This window comes from Myotis daubentonii, chromosome 6 (assembly GCF_963259705.1).
Source record: "Myotis daubentonii chromosome 6, mMyoDau2.1, whole genome shotgun sequence".
In the NCBI taxonomy this organism is placed as follows: domain Eukaryota; kingdom Metazoa; phylum Chordata; class Mammalia; order Chiroptera; family Vespertilionidae; genus Myotis; species Myotis daubentonii.
In genome coordinates, this window is record NC_081845.1 from 12663022 (window position 1) to 12678387 (window position 15366).

At 39.5% G+C, this 15366-nt stretch overlaps 1 protein-coding gene across 6 annotated transcripts in view; it reads right to left on the reverse strand.

Annotated features, from left to right (window-relative positions):
• Window positions 1–15366, reverse strand: part of CEP85L (centrosomal protein 85 like) — an 86355-nt gene that overhangs the window by 57807 nt on the left and 13182 nt on the right. The window lies entirely within an intron of this gene.

Sequence of the window (15366 nt, forward strand, 5' to 3'; positions counted from 1 at the left end):
GAAAATATTATGATGGAGGAATATAAGCAAAAATATTATAGGGGACATTTATCATATTCAAGCTTCTCTCATCAGCTTCTGCAGAATCTTTTGAATTCAAGAAAATTCATACCTTGTAAGCCTAACCTCCCGAAATAAATATTAGACCTCAAATTACCAACATATACCCTGCAACTATGATGCAGACCTTCGGAAGCATGCGCACAAGATTTCAGTTTGGAGGGAGCCACATGAGAAAAAGGGCTGACTCTGTGGAGCTACCGTTTTGGGCTGGCACAGGCAAGGGTGGAGGCACAGCCTTCCACAGTGGTGGCAGCAGAGGTGGCAAGCCAAGTGCCAGCCCAGAGGTGGCAGCAGGTGGGCAGCAGTGGTGGTTTCCTTCAGCACTTGGTGGCACAGGAGAGGGACAGTTCTCAGAGGTGATTTGGGGCATATTACCTGCAGGCTTAACCTTAACCCTGGTTCTCCAGCTCTCCCCCCAAATTCTGTGAGGTAACAAATACGATTACATAATCTCCTCATCTGCTGTTCAATCAGGCAGTCAGCTTCTTCTGCTGATTAGAAATATGAATTGATCCAAGTAGGAAGCCAGAGAATGTGGTTTGAAAAGAAGGAAAACAAATGATCCCATTTATCTGCAGTATGGAGTAAGTGTCAAGAAAAGTTGCTCTAGACAATTCTTGAAAGGTAAAGATGGAGCAGAGTTGTACAGGTCTTCAAAGGCTCTCAAAGGAAAGAGCCTGGCCTTCACTCAGCAAGAAATGTGATAGCACTGCAAGTTTCCAAACAAAGGAATGAGTGACTGGTAGCCGGGCTGAGGATGGACTAAAGCTAAATGATTGGCTAGAGGGAGAGTAACAGGCTAGATGAAATGAGTAGAAGAAGAAAATGAAGGGGAATATGCTACTGAAGGTCAGTTCTAAATAGAAATAGGGCAAAAATGTTCCCAGAGTATTAGGATATTATAGTACTAGAGGCCCGGTGCATGAATTCGTGCACAGGTAGGGTTCGGCCAGCCTGGCCCACCCCAATCTGGGCTGATCAGGTCGGGCTGGCCGGGGGGAGGGGATGCAGGAGGTTGGCCGACTGGCCCCACCCCCTGATCAAACTCCTGGTCGAGGGGACAATTTGCATATTGGCCTTTTATTATATAGGATTACATCTATTTATCATATTTATATGTTTACTAGAGGCCCAGTGCACAAAAATTTGTGCACAGGGCAGGGGGAGGGGGTGGTGTCCCTCAGCCCGGCCTGTGCCCTCTTGCAGTCTGGGACCCCTCAGGGGATGACCACCTGCTGGTGTAGGCCTGCTCCCTGGGTGATTGGGCCTAAGCTGGCAATCAGACATCCCTCTGGCAGCCCGGCAACCCTCGAGGGATGTCCACTTGCCAGCGGGGAGCAGACCTAAGCTGCAGTTGTACATCCTTAGCACTGCTGAGGAGGCAGGAGAGACTCCCACCACCACCGCTGTACTGGCAGCCATCAGCCTGGCTTGTGGGTGAGCAGAGCTCCCCCAAGTGGGAGCACACTGACCACCAGAGGGCAGCTCCTGCATTGAGCATCTGCCCCCTGGTGGTCAGTGTGTGTCACAGTGACCAGTCATTCCCAGTCTTTCTGCTGTTAGGGTCAGTTTGCATATTACCCTTTTACTATATAGGATAGAGGCCTGGTGCATGGGTGGGGGCCGGCTGGTTTGTTCTGAAGGGTGTCCCGGATCAGGATGGGGGTCCCGCTTGGATGCCTGGCCAGCCGGGGTGAGGGGCTGATGGCTGTTTGCAGCTGGTCACACCCCCTTCAGGGTGGGGGTCCCCACTGGGGAGCCTGGCCAGCCTGGATGAGGGACTGATGGCTGTTTTCAGGTTGGCCACACCCCTTTAGGGTGGGGGTCCCACTGGGGTGCCTGGCCAGTCTGGGTGAGGGGCTGAGGGCCGTTTTCAGGCTGGCCTGCGACTGAAGCTCCCAGACTCTCCTTTTTTTCTTTTTTCTTTTTTTTATTCTGGGATTTATTTACCTTCTATAATTGAAACTCTGTTGCCTTCACTGGCGCTCCCAGCTCTGAGGCTGCAGCTGGCTGAAAGCAGGTACCTGGGGTTTGTTTAGCTTCTATAACTGAAACATTGTTGCTTCCAGAGCTCAGAGCTAGGCTGCGGCAGGCAGGGAACCTTGGCTTCCTCCATCACTGGAGCAAGCAAACCTCCTGCTCACTTCAGCTGCATGGCTGCCGGCCGCCATCTTTGTTGGCAGTTAACACATTGTTTGCGGGTAGTTTTTATCGCGCGCTAACAGGTGGCGTGGGCCATTTTTGCTAATTTTTTGCGCAAATGGCAACGTTCAGTAAAATTACGATAACTTTAGTTAACGTATTTATACGTTACCTGCATTCTACCACTAGTCTATAAAAAACGTATTAATATGTGTCCCACGCTCTACTACTACAGTCAACGTAAAACGTATAAATACGTTTCCCACATACAATGTGTTAATTTGCATATCTCACTGATTAGCCGATGGGAAGCGTAGCGGAGGTACGGTTAATTACCCTTTTTGGCTATTATTAGATTAGATGTTATATTCCAAAATATTTATATTAAAATCATGTAGCCTCTTTCGTAAAGATATAGTGGAATGTTTTGAAATAAGTGTTTTTACATTGAAATCCTGGCTCTACCACTTAGTAGCCATGTGTGTTCCAACCAGTTATTTAACCTCCTTGCATAACAGTCACTTCATCAGTGAGGACTCAATAAAAGAGTACACATGAAAGACTCCGAAAAAGAACTGGCACAAAGCAAGATGTATGACACCTTTGAAAAGCTAAAAGTAAATGTCATTTTCAATGTAACAGACCAAAGGCTAAATGTCTAGACTACACAAAGAACTAAACAAACAAATAAAAATAACCACAACCAAATTTTAAAATAGGCAAAAGAAATCAGTAAGCAAATCACCAAACAAGAAATGTTCCTTCAATGATGAGAACATAAATTGTTATAGCTTTTGAGTCTGGCGCCTTAGACCACTCGGCCATCCTGACACACTGTTATAGCTTTTGGAAGAAGAAGGGCAATCTATATATACAAGCAAACATATAAGTGAATATATACAAACACAATTTTACTTATTCATGAGCAGAGAAACGGCCTGAAAGCATACACCCAAAACTTAACAAAGGTAACCCCTGTATAGTGTAACAGATCAATGCTTTCCAATTTTACTTTATACAAAGTCTTGTTATAATTTCTTTTCAAGAGCATTACCGTTTAGTCAAACTTCTGCAAAGATGTTCTGTTTTGTGACCTCAGAGAGTTTGAAATATCTCAAAGAACACTGTTCTGAAGTATGAATAATATATCAGGTGACTGACTGGCTCACTTTCCATGTCACAGCTGAAACCTCTGAGAGCAGAGATCACCAGTCTCTGCAGCTACTTATATCTGATAATGTGCTACTTTCTTGTCTCTCTTTGGTGGCTCATTATTTCCCACCTGCAGGGAAAATCAACAATTGGTAATAAAAAAACAAAACAAAAAAAAACACAATTCCACATCAGGCTAATATTTACTTCTACAAATCTGAAAATAATTAAAACTTTTTAAAATTTTTATTTATTAAATTTATTGGGGGTGATGACATTGGTTAACAGGAACATATAGGTTTCAGGTGTGGGTTTCTATGTTACAAGATTTGTATATTTCACCGTGTGTCCACCGCCCAGAGTCAAGTCTTCTGTCACCATATATTAGGACCCTCTTCTGCCCCCACCCTAAAAATTCAAACTTGAGCATACAAACCAAGTTACCTGGCATGTAGAGCCTACTCCAAGAGACTGTGATTCAGCTAAAGTAGAGAGGGGGCCCAGGAAGTAACACTTTTAATAAGGGACTCTGCTGCTCTAGTCACTACAACATTACTGCACCTGGGTCTAATTCCAGTTCTGAAGCCGTCAAGTGTAATATCCTAAGTTCAACCATCACCAACATCTGAGTTCTAGTGTAAAATCTGATTTCCTGTGACATTCAGAATTCATTACTGTCAAAACTAAGGATTAAAGCTTAGGCCGTTCACATACATATGCACATGAATACACATGTACACACACAACATGAATTAATGAACAAGGAATTAAAAATGTGGCAGGATGAGTATCTGAAAAAGGACCATTATATCTTAGACAGAGATGAGTCCAGAAAATACTAATTTTAACAATTTTGACACTTTAAAAATGTTATCTTGGCCCAATAAAACACCGTCAATTGGAGGTAGATGCAATGCAATTCCTAATGTGCTTTTATTATACAATCTAATTGTAGCCAAAAATCCCAAATGCAAATTATTACAACAACATCTAGCCCACATGTAAATTACAACAATGAAATCTGAAACCAGCAGAGGGCAGTTCTTTTAAAAGCCAGAGGCAAGGTTTATAACAGTCACAGAGCACAGAAGAGCTAATGGTCTCAGACAGATTCCAGTTTGTGAGGGAAACTCTAAGAGGACACTGCTGTAATCTGATAATGCAAGTTCATTACATTTAAGATAACATATTCTAAATTCTGAAGAAAATCCCAGCCTCCTGCTTTACTCGCATGTTATTCATGCCCGGCAATGGATAAATACATTGATTATATCATCTCTCTTTTTAGGGAGAGTCTTTTTCTCTGCTCTATCCTCCTTAAAGTAAAAAGGAATAAGACCGCACCCTCCAGACCTATATTTTAACAATAAATCATGAGTCTTTACAGTCAAAAGAAAAAGTAATCAGGAAACTATACAAACCTGTATCTAAAATATTCTGATTTTAAATGTAACAGCTTAATGTATTTATCAGTCGATAGTAAATACTATATTTCATATTTTTAAACAAAAATGTTAACTCTAACCCAAAGTCAGTAATTCAATTTTATACAACACCATGATACTTTTTTTCCTCCTCTACTATTATCACAATCATATGAGGGAAAAACAATTTTTTAATGCTACATGTAACCTCATTCTTCTTCTTTTTTTTTTTAATATATTTTATTTACTTTTCACAGAGAGGAAGGGAGAGAGATAGAAAGTTAGAAACATCGATGAGAGAGAAACATCGATCAGCTGCCTCCTGCACATCTCCCACTGGGGATGTGCCCGCAACCCAGGTACATGCCCTCGACAGGAACCGAACCCAGGACCCTTCAGTCCGCAGGCCGACGTTCTACCCACTGAGTCAAACCGGTTTCGGCCTCATTCTTCTTTAAAAACAAACAAAAAAAAAACCCAAATGAACATTTCTAAGCATTCACTATATTTTTAGGTATATATTTTAACACATTCTAAACTACACTCTGGTAGGAAAAGGGCTATCTACAGGATCTTAACGATAATCAACCAAAGACTCTCTGAGGAATGTATTATCTGCAAGGTACTGTGCTAGGCAGAAAAAATGATGCAAACATATTCACAATAACAATATGAATACAGTTCTACACCTAAGGGTTTACAATTTCGCTGTTACACATGCAGCTGCAGAGCAGGACTAGTTTATCATAAGGAAACTACAAAACACCAGACAACGAGAAGTGAGCCAGAGAAAAGGCAGGCTATTCATAAAAGAACTCTCAGAATGACAGCCAAATGCTCAACTGCAATAATGGAATCCAGAGCACAGTGAAATAATACCTTCAAAGGGTTAGAGTGAATAACTGGCACCCAAGAATTGTTTGGAAATGTGTGCTATCTTTCAAGATTGAGGGCAAAATATATTTTCAGCTAAGCAAAAATGGAGCTTATCACCAAGAGACTCACTAAAAGAACTACTAAAATCTCCTCAGTTTCTTTCAAGAAGAAGAAGCCCTGAATTATAAGAAGGAATGAATTTTTTAAGTAAAATTACAATTAAATTTAAAAAACTAAGGACAATGATTGCATAAGTCAATAAAAACAATACCAAATTTGTAGGTTTAATAAACAAAACAAAATATTTGACAATTGCAATATACAACTCAAAACAAGGGTGGATCAGCATTCCAGGGTTTAAAAGTCTTTGTGAGAGAAGGAAAGAGATTCTAACCACCATTATAGATAGCCAAATTAGAGATGCGTATTATAACCTCTACAGTAACAACTAAAAAAATAGGTAGAGCTAGTATAGTTGTACTACCACCAGAAAAAATAATAAAGTTGGATTCCTACTTTTTCCCATCCACATGTATTAACTCAAAATGAATCACAGCCTAAATATAAACTTTTCAGAAGGAACCATAGGTGCAAATCTTCATGTCAGGCAGTGGTTTCTTTGCTACAGCACCAAAATCCCAAGTAACAAGAGAAAAAAATTAGACATCATCAAAATGTTTTAAATTTTTGCTGCAAATGAGACCAGCAAGAAAGTAAAAAGAGAACTCATAGAATGGAAGAAATGTTTGTAAATCATGTATCTAATAGGGACTTGTATCTAAATTATATAAATAACTTCTACAACTCAATAATAAAAATACAAATGACCCAATGTAAAAATGGGTGCAGGATCTGAATAGGCATTTATCCAAACATACACAAATGGCCTTATTAAAGCATAAGAAAAGATGCTCGGTATCATTTAGTCATCAGGGAAATGCAAATTAAAACCACAATGAGACACCACAACACACCCACTAGGAAGGCTATCATCAAAATGAAAGGTAATGTGTTGGTAAGGATATGGAGAAACTGAACTGTTCATACAATGCTGGAGGATATGTAAAATGGTGTCCCTGCTTAGGAAACAGGTTGGCAGCTCCTCAAAATGGTTAAACATGGAGTTAGTACCATATGACCCAGCAATTCCACTCCTGGGTATAAACCCAAGAGAAATAAAACCATATTTAAAGGGGCTTTATTCCTGATAGCCAAAAGTCAAAACAATCCAAATGTCCATTAACTGATGAACAGATAAACAACAGAATATAGTATATGGCAAGAGTAGGAATTCCTTCCCCTGGCTGCTGGCACCAGCTTCCCTCTGGCACCTGGGACCTGGGCTTTCCTCCAGCCACCGGCAGGCACCAGAGATCTAGGCTTCCTCCCTCTGGCCGCCGGCAGGCACCAGAACCCAGGCTTTCCTCACACCCCAGCTTCATCCGGAGGGTCATCCGGAAGGATGTCCGGTCTAATTAGCATATCATGCTTTTATTATTATAGAGGCCCGGTGCATGAAATTCATGCACAGGTAGGGTCCCTAGGCCTGGCCGGCGATCAGGGCCGATCTGTGGGGTGACTGATGGGGCAATCGGAGGGGCCCCCCAGCTGGCACCTGGCTTGGAGGTTCCGCCCACTCACTGGCCCTGCCCCCCGCCACCGCCGCCAGTCACCTCCCTCTGCAGGGTGACCAGCGGGCAATCGGGGGGCCCCCACTGGCACCCACCTTGGCTGGCCTGGGGCCTGCTGCTGGGGGCAGCTCCTGCATTGGAGCGTCTGTCCCCTGGTGGTCAGTGCGCGTCACAGCGAATGGTCATTCCGCCATTCGGTCGATTTGCAAATTAGGCTTTTATTATATAGAATGACCAGAACAAAGAAATATATGGAGACAGAAAAAGTAGTGGTTACTTAGGGCTAGAAGGAAAGATAGGGAGTGACAACTAATGGATTTCTTTTAGGGAGGCTAAAAATGTTCTAAAACAGTATTGTTGTAATAGTTTCACAATTCTGAGAACATATTAAAAAGCATTAAGTTGTATACTTTAAGTGAGTGAACTGTGTGATATGTGAATTATATCTCAATAAAGCTATATTTTTAAAAGATAGGTAGAGTTTATAATTTCTAATAGACTAGAAAAATGACATGAAGAAAAGAGTCAATCAAAAGAAGGCAAGAAAAATGAAAAACAAATGAGAAAAGCAGAAAAAGTATACAACATGATTTTTTAAAAGATAATCATTACAGTAAGTGAAAATTCACTGAAAAAAACAAAATTGTCCGAATAATTTTTTTAATCCAACTAAATGTTTACAAAAGAGACACGTAAAAATTAGGTCCTATTTTGGCGTTATTGTATCTGCAGAGTCTGAGAATGATTGGAAAAAATAAATCATACAAAAATAATGGTTAAGAACATTAGGAAAACTATATGCCAGGTATTAATATTATAAAAAGTGTGCTTTCTTGAACTGCTTGCTTTTATTCTTTATATTTAAAGATAGAAACTTCTGTTTCCCAACAGCCAAATGTATGTCCTATTAGCCATTGTACATGATTAGTAACAGTATGCAATTCTGTGCAAATCTTAGTTCTCATTGTGTTACTGCCTAATTATTATTATGTTTTCTTGTCTATTTTATATTTTTTCAATTGCATTTTGTTAAGCCACTTCAAATTCTATTAAAATAAAAAAATGAGCAAAAAGTTAAAAGTACTTGTTAAAAATAATTACAGAAGTCTACCATCCGCAAATTAGACAGGGTATTTCTAATCTGCACCAAGATTATTGGCAACTTATTTAAAGCAAAATCTGAGAGATACAGCTTAAAGAGGTCAACAATTCAAAGATAAACTCATTTGAAAAGCTGGTCAGTAAAAAAAGATCACTTTTTATTTACACAAAAACTTAAAATTTTTTTTCTTCAATAACTTAAAATTTCATAAAGTTGTACCCATTTTCTAGATATCTCCCACTAATTTCAATTTAAGATTAAGTATCATCAGGCATTTTACTTGCAGAGAGCCATAAGTATTTTCTCTCTTCTATAACAATTTTTACAAATCAAATTATAACTCTATCTCTTAAATTATGGGATATGATTTTTGAAAATGCAAATTTTCTCAGAAACAAAATTATTACTTAATTACTGAACAGACAAGAAATTATTTGCAAGTCTGAAGGGAAGTAGAGTCACTATCTCTTCCCTAAACCCATGGCTCATCACAGGTCTCTAAATTCAGCTCAGCTGGTCAGGTACAGCATTCATATTCTATCAGCCAAGAAACAAAATGATAGATAAAAAATGAGTGAATGAATAAATAAATGGATAGATGGATAACACTGTAGGTAAAAACGACGCCCATAAACTGACAAAATATACCTCCAACAAACAATTTTAATTTCTGCAAACTTAAGAGAGCTGTAATGCTCATTTCATTTTAAGCAACAATGTAGACTACCAAAAAATTAAGTAGAAATAGAGGGCAAGTGAAAAGGGTTATCTGGTTTGAAATAAAATGTAAATCATAATTATTTTGAATACTGCCTTGAAATTACTTGATTTCACAAGCAAAAAAAGTATTCTGTGCATAACCTTTGACCTATTCCATATGCAAATGAAGAACTAAAGTCCATAAAGGTTAAATTACTTGACAAAGTACAAATCTCAAAATAGAATCCTGGTCTCCTGTTTCTCAATCTAATATTACCAAATGCTCCTACACTACACCCCTAGGAGTTCTCCCCTCCTGGATCTCCCTTCTGAGGACAGATGTCTAACCTAGCAGGGCTAAGGGCAGAGCTTTGGATTGACTTGAAGAATCTTAGCTCTACTACTTGAACAGCAGTATATTCCCAGATAGGTTATCATCATGCTGAATCTTAATTTTTCATCAGTAAGTAAAATGAAAGTAATTATATTTTACTGCAGAAGGATTTCTATAAAGAAAAATAGTTTAAATCATGCATAAAATAAAAAACATAATATTGTAAAAATTTATAGTATTTTTGTTAAGTGAAAGCCAAATAACCAACTAATCCACTGTAATATCCAGAAGTCATGTTATTGAAGTATCCATCATCAAAGTCATAGAAGTTTCAAAACTATAAACTTTCAAAACATAATTTTACTTACCAATGAACTGACCACTAATAAAATAAAACAAGGATAACAGGTTAGAAAATGGTCTAAGTATCACTTACTTTACCTTTAATACGGTATATAATTGTACCTAACATCTAACTGCAACCATCATGTAAACTTCTTATCATAATGCCTTTACCTGGTAAGTGCTCAATAAATGTTACTATTATTATAATTAAAAAGTTAAGAGGACATAAGGGTAAGCAGAGGATAACTGAAATAAGATTTGTGCTATAATGTGTAATCGTATAAATTTGATGTTGTGTACATTTGGGTTACCATCTTATCTTATTTCTACTATTTTATGTTTGAAATTTTCTGTTAAAAAAGGGGGGAAAGACAGAAAAACAAAGAATGAGGACAAGAGGATATTTTACATTAAGATGGGTTGTTTTAAAGAAACTATTTGGCAAAATAAACTAATAAAACCTAATCACTGTAATATACAAGCAAAGAAGAGAGAGAGCCTGGGGAACTTGTATGAAGTCTCGCAGAATCAGTGGTTGCCTGGAACTCAGGGGAAGGTGGTGTTGGTGGATGATGGCTAAGAGAAGTAGGGTTTCCATTTTGGGGTAATGAAAATGTCTGAAAACTGACACCAGCGACAACTGCGCGAATAAACTAAAAGCCACTGAACTGTGCACTTTAAATGGGTGAATTTTATGGTATGTGAATTCCATCTGAATAAAGCAGTTCAAAAAAAAAAGAATGTATGGTTTTTGTCTCACTATCTCCTGAATCATCTCATTTTCTCCTTTCCCACTGCTTCTTGTTTATGATCAAGTCACCACGGGCTCCTACTTGCAACAGGTGGTCTCCTGGCATCACCCAGTTTTACTCTCCTCTGACCCATGCTCAGAATGTCCTTTCACCTGCCAGCCTTTGGCCACGCTGTTCTCTCAGCCTAGGCTACTCTCCTCCCCGACCCCCTTGGCCCTGCCAGTCCTAACTTACTTTTTGGGGCCTCGGCTGAAATATCACTTCTACCAAGGGTCCTTCCCCTCATCTACTGGGCTTAGGTATGTCACCTACCCTGGCACTTCACCTGTTACACTGTTCAACATATTTAATGATTTCCTGTCTGTCTTCTCCACTTTATATATCCAATGAACAAGGAAAATGTCTAATTCTAACGCCTAGTATAGTATCTGACACCTAACACACACTCAATAAATACTGGCTACGTGAATAAATAAATGATTGAACAAGTCCTTATCTTAAAAGATCTTAGTTTCTTCATAAGATAAAAACAATGCACTAAATAGTAACTTTTCTTCCTTTATGATCTATATTCACATGATGACCTCAAAATTTGTATTATTCAATGGCCCTATTATTTCTTAGTAGAAACAACTAATGAAGATATGATTAAATTGAAGTCCATTTTTATCAGTCCCTCCTATTTGAAATAAATGAGGTTAATTAGATAAGAAAATTATCTCCAATACAAATTAGCAGTTGGAAATTAACAAAAAAATATTTAACTCTATCTGTACCTTTTTTAAGTAACATGTATAAATACGCTTGAAAATTAGCCCAAACAGACAGTTAGGAGCTACATTTAAGAACGCAGATGTTATGAGATAAAGAACTGCCTGAGAGCCTGCCTCTCTGGCGCCATGTGATACAGGAGAGAAAGACTGTCTGGTAGAAGGCTTCAGAGTCTAGCCTAAGGCAAAATTAAGTTCTTTTTTGGTCTCAGGGTCCTATACTCCACTCCTGGTTTCCTCTGCTTCTCCCTTAATAACTCAACTCTGGCACTACATCTATAGGTTATGCCCTACACAACAAATGCTGCATACATACTTCAAAAACAACTCCCTCTCAAACGCATTTCTGTGGCAACAACAGCTATTTACATGGCCTTCAGGTCTTGGCAAAGAAAAACCTAAGAGAAACTGGTGATCTGCTGATGTGGCTTATGTTACAATTTGGTAGGCTTGCAGATGCATCCAGCCTCATGTCACAGATCTATTTCCTACCGACCTGGAACTTGACACCTCATGAACAAATTACCACAGCTAAAAAAGTGATGCTGCTAATGTTAAATTAGTGTTTCAACTTCTTGTTAAATGTAAAAATCTCACACCCTTATTTAGCAGTATTTTAAATCTCCAAATACCACAGCTAAAAGCAAATCACCCAATGGCAATTTCAGAATACTGTTCTGTCCTAAATCCCATCCCTGCTGAGATTCCGATGTAATCCTCTCCTCCATTTTGCTCTTTCCAGTTCTGCAGTTCTTGAAACACAGTAATAACTGAGTAAGTATTTATTAAGTGAAAAAACAAATGAACCTCTAAAAGCTGTAGGTTAGAGAAGAAAGGAAAGGTATCTCTATTTATATAATGGTCACTTATAAAACTGTATATTTGTAATTCATAGTGCATTTATATTCTGTGTTCAGTTACTTTACATTCATGTATGAATTTTAAGTTTTTAAACAATTAAAATACAACATTAAAATAAAAAAGAATGCAAATTACTTTTCAGATGAGTCACAGAATGCTTAGAGGATTTAACAGTGTCCAAAGAGCATCACTTGGAATATCAGCCAACAGAACTAAAGAGCAGAAAGGGTTTTTGGGAGGGGGCAGTGAGGGTCTAACTAGACAGTAACATTCTGTTTGTTTGAGGATGACTTGCTTCACAGATGTACTCTTTACTTAAAGCAATGCACCACAGAATTTAAATAAAAACTATTCCATGTACTTTGATCTATACCTCCAAAATAAATTTACATTTTTATTTTTTAACATATATTTTTATTAATGTATTTTTTCAGAGAGGGAGAGGGGAAGAGAGACAGAAACATCAATGATGAGAGATTCATTGACTGGCTGCCTCCTGCACGCCCCACACTGGAGATCAAGCCCATAACCCCAGGCATGTGCCCTGACCGAAAATCAAACCATGACCTCCTGGTTCATAGGTCAATACTCAACCACTGAGCCATGCCAGCTGGGCTTAAGCTGTATGTTTTAGATCATGGGTGGGGAACGTCCAGCCTGCAGGCCATTGTATAAGGCCCATGAAATCATTTGGTCTGACCCTGCCAAAGCAACCACAGGCAGAACTTTGAAATTCAATAAATCCAGGAACATTTTTCGTAGCAACATAAATTTATATTACGTGAATTACATTAAGCGAATGATGTTATAAATATCCAAATGACCCTTGGCAGAAAAAAGGCTCCCCACCCCTGTTTTAGTCAACTGATATTAGATACAAGACCATAATAAAGTTAAGATTCTATGTAGTTGCTAGCAAAGTTATGACAGTAGTTAAACAAGACTTTGTTAATGGTCATAAAAAATTATTGTTAGATAATAACAATACTCTTCCCTATATTTCCCACTAAGAACAACTAAAAGCCCTGGACATTATAATATAAAACAAATACAGACTTTAAAAGTTGGAAAGAAGGCAGCAAATTGTCTAAGAACCTCAGGACCCAAGGAACAAGACGGTGGTAAATTCCCTGGGTTTTCTTCTTGCCCCATAACTTCCAGAACTGAAGCTGAAAAAGTCAGCAACACTAAGGAACCAAAAGGCACCGCCCAGAAAAGTCCCAACAAAACCTGCTCTCCCTAGTCAATGGACCAAAGCAGCAGCCTAACAAGACTGCAAATTTTCAGACAGGAGCTACTCTTCTCCAGACGACAGCCGAAGAGAAAACTAGCCCTTCCTCCACCCATGCCAACAAAAGCCAAGTAGGGAGCCTGGACTTCGAACCTTACCAATCTGTAACAAAGAAGGTCAAGCAGGGAAACAAAACGTCCATCTCTCTTAGGTATAAAGTCCCCCACCCTCACCATGCACACACACTCAGGTTATGTCAGAGGAGGCCTAAGCATCTGGATATGCACCATCAGCAGCAACAACGAGGTGACTGCCTAGCATTGCTCCATATGGGCATAATTCATCACTGCTGGGAGGGTAAAACACTGTCCATGCAACTTCACTGGGAGAGACCAAACTGTTGTCTCCTGGACCCTGCCCTTTAGCTTCTATTTTTATTGCTGACTGATATCTGTATCCTTTTGCTGTAACAAATCATAACCATTAGTATAACAGCTTTTCTGAGTTCTGTGATTCCTTCTAGCAAATCACTAAGACTAAGCGTGGTCTTGGGAACACGTAAACGCACACACTTAACTTCATCACATTTAAAACTTTTGCTCTGCAAAAGACATTGTTAAAGAATAAAAGACAAGCTACAGAGTGGGAGAATGCCGGGAGCCGGTCCATCCTTGCTGTTTCAAGGGACCTGGCATATATGGCATACGGTTCTTAATATGTTTGCTCACCTTCTTGGCGCTGTGTTTTAACCAAGGTCACCTCTCCGAGAAAGGTTGAATCCCTAGGTAGGGATTTTCCCCTGAAGTTAGGGAGGGAATAAAACCCCTCAACTAAGTGCCAGGCAGGTAATTAATCCCTTTAACTACGAACAATCATGCTTAAACTACATAATCTTTTCTCCCTGGAATGGAGATAAGAAACGCCCTAACCTTTGTAATAGAGATTGATAGGATTGAATCAACTGGTATAAATACAGTTGTAACAAGACAGAAACACTCAGAACTCAGAACACAGAACTAAGGACACAGGGCTTGGAAGACAGGACCAAGAGAGACAGAGCCTAGGCACAGAACCTACGCAGAACTTCTCTAGAGACAGAAGAACTTCGCTGGAGAGAGCATGCCGGAGGATCCTGGAGAGGGACTGGCCTCGGAGCCTAGAGACAGAGCCTAGCGGGAGAACATGGCAAGGGATCCTGGACTGAACCTGACTACAGAGATTGGCAGGAGAACCTGACTGGAACCTGGACACTGAACCTGACTGGAGAGCCTGGACAGAACCTGGCTGGAGAACCTAGCGAGGGAACATGGCCACAGAACCCCGCTGGAGATCCGAAGCAGAACCTCTCTGGAGATCCAGACCAGAACTTGGCTGGAGATCCGGGCTAGAGATCCTGGCTAGGCTGCTGATCAACTGAACGCTGTCTCCGTGCCCTTCCTTCTTCGCCGACTCCGTCCACACCTTTGGGGACCCCTGGACCCGCTGGGGCTGGACCCCGGCAGGAGAAAATATTTGCAAACCACATAGCCAACAAAGGATTAGTATTTAAAATATAGGGTGTCCCAGGAAAACATACATTTTGGGGACACCCTGTATATAAATAAGTATAAAGGCAGTGTTTGTTAAAATACATTTCATTTTCAAAATTGAGCTATCAGCTGTTAAAGTATGTTTACATTTTGGGGACACCCTGTATATAAAGAACTCTCAAAATTCAACACTAAAAAAAGGAAATAATCCAATTAGTACATGAGCAGGACATGAAGAGATCTTTCACCAAAGAAAATACAGAGGGCAAATAACCATGTGGAAAATGTTCAACACGTTAATGAGAGAGCTGAAAATTAAAACCACAATAAGATATCACTTCATTCCTATCCGATGGGCTAAAATTTGAAAACTACCAAATGCTAGCAAGGATAAAGACAATATTGGGTTACTCATTCTAATCCATTTCCATTACTGATGTAAATGGAAAAGTCAC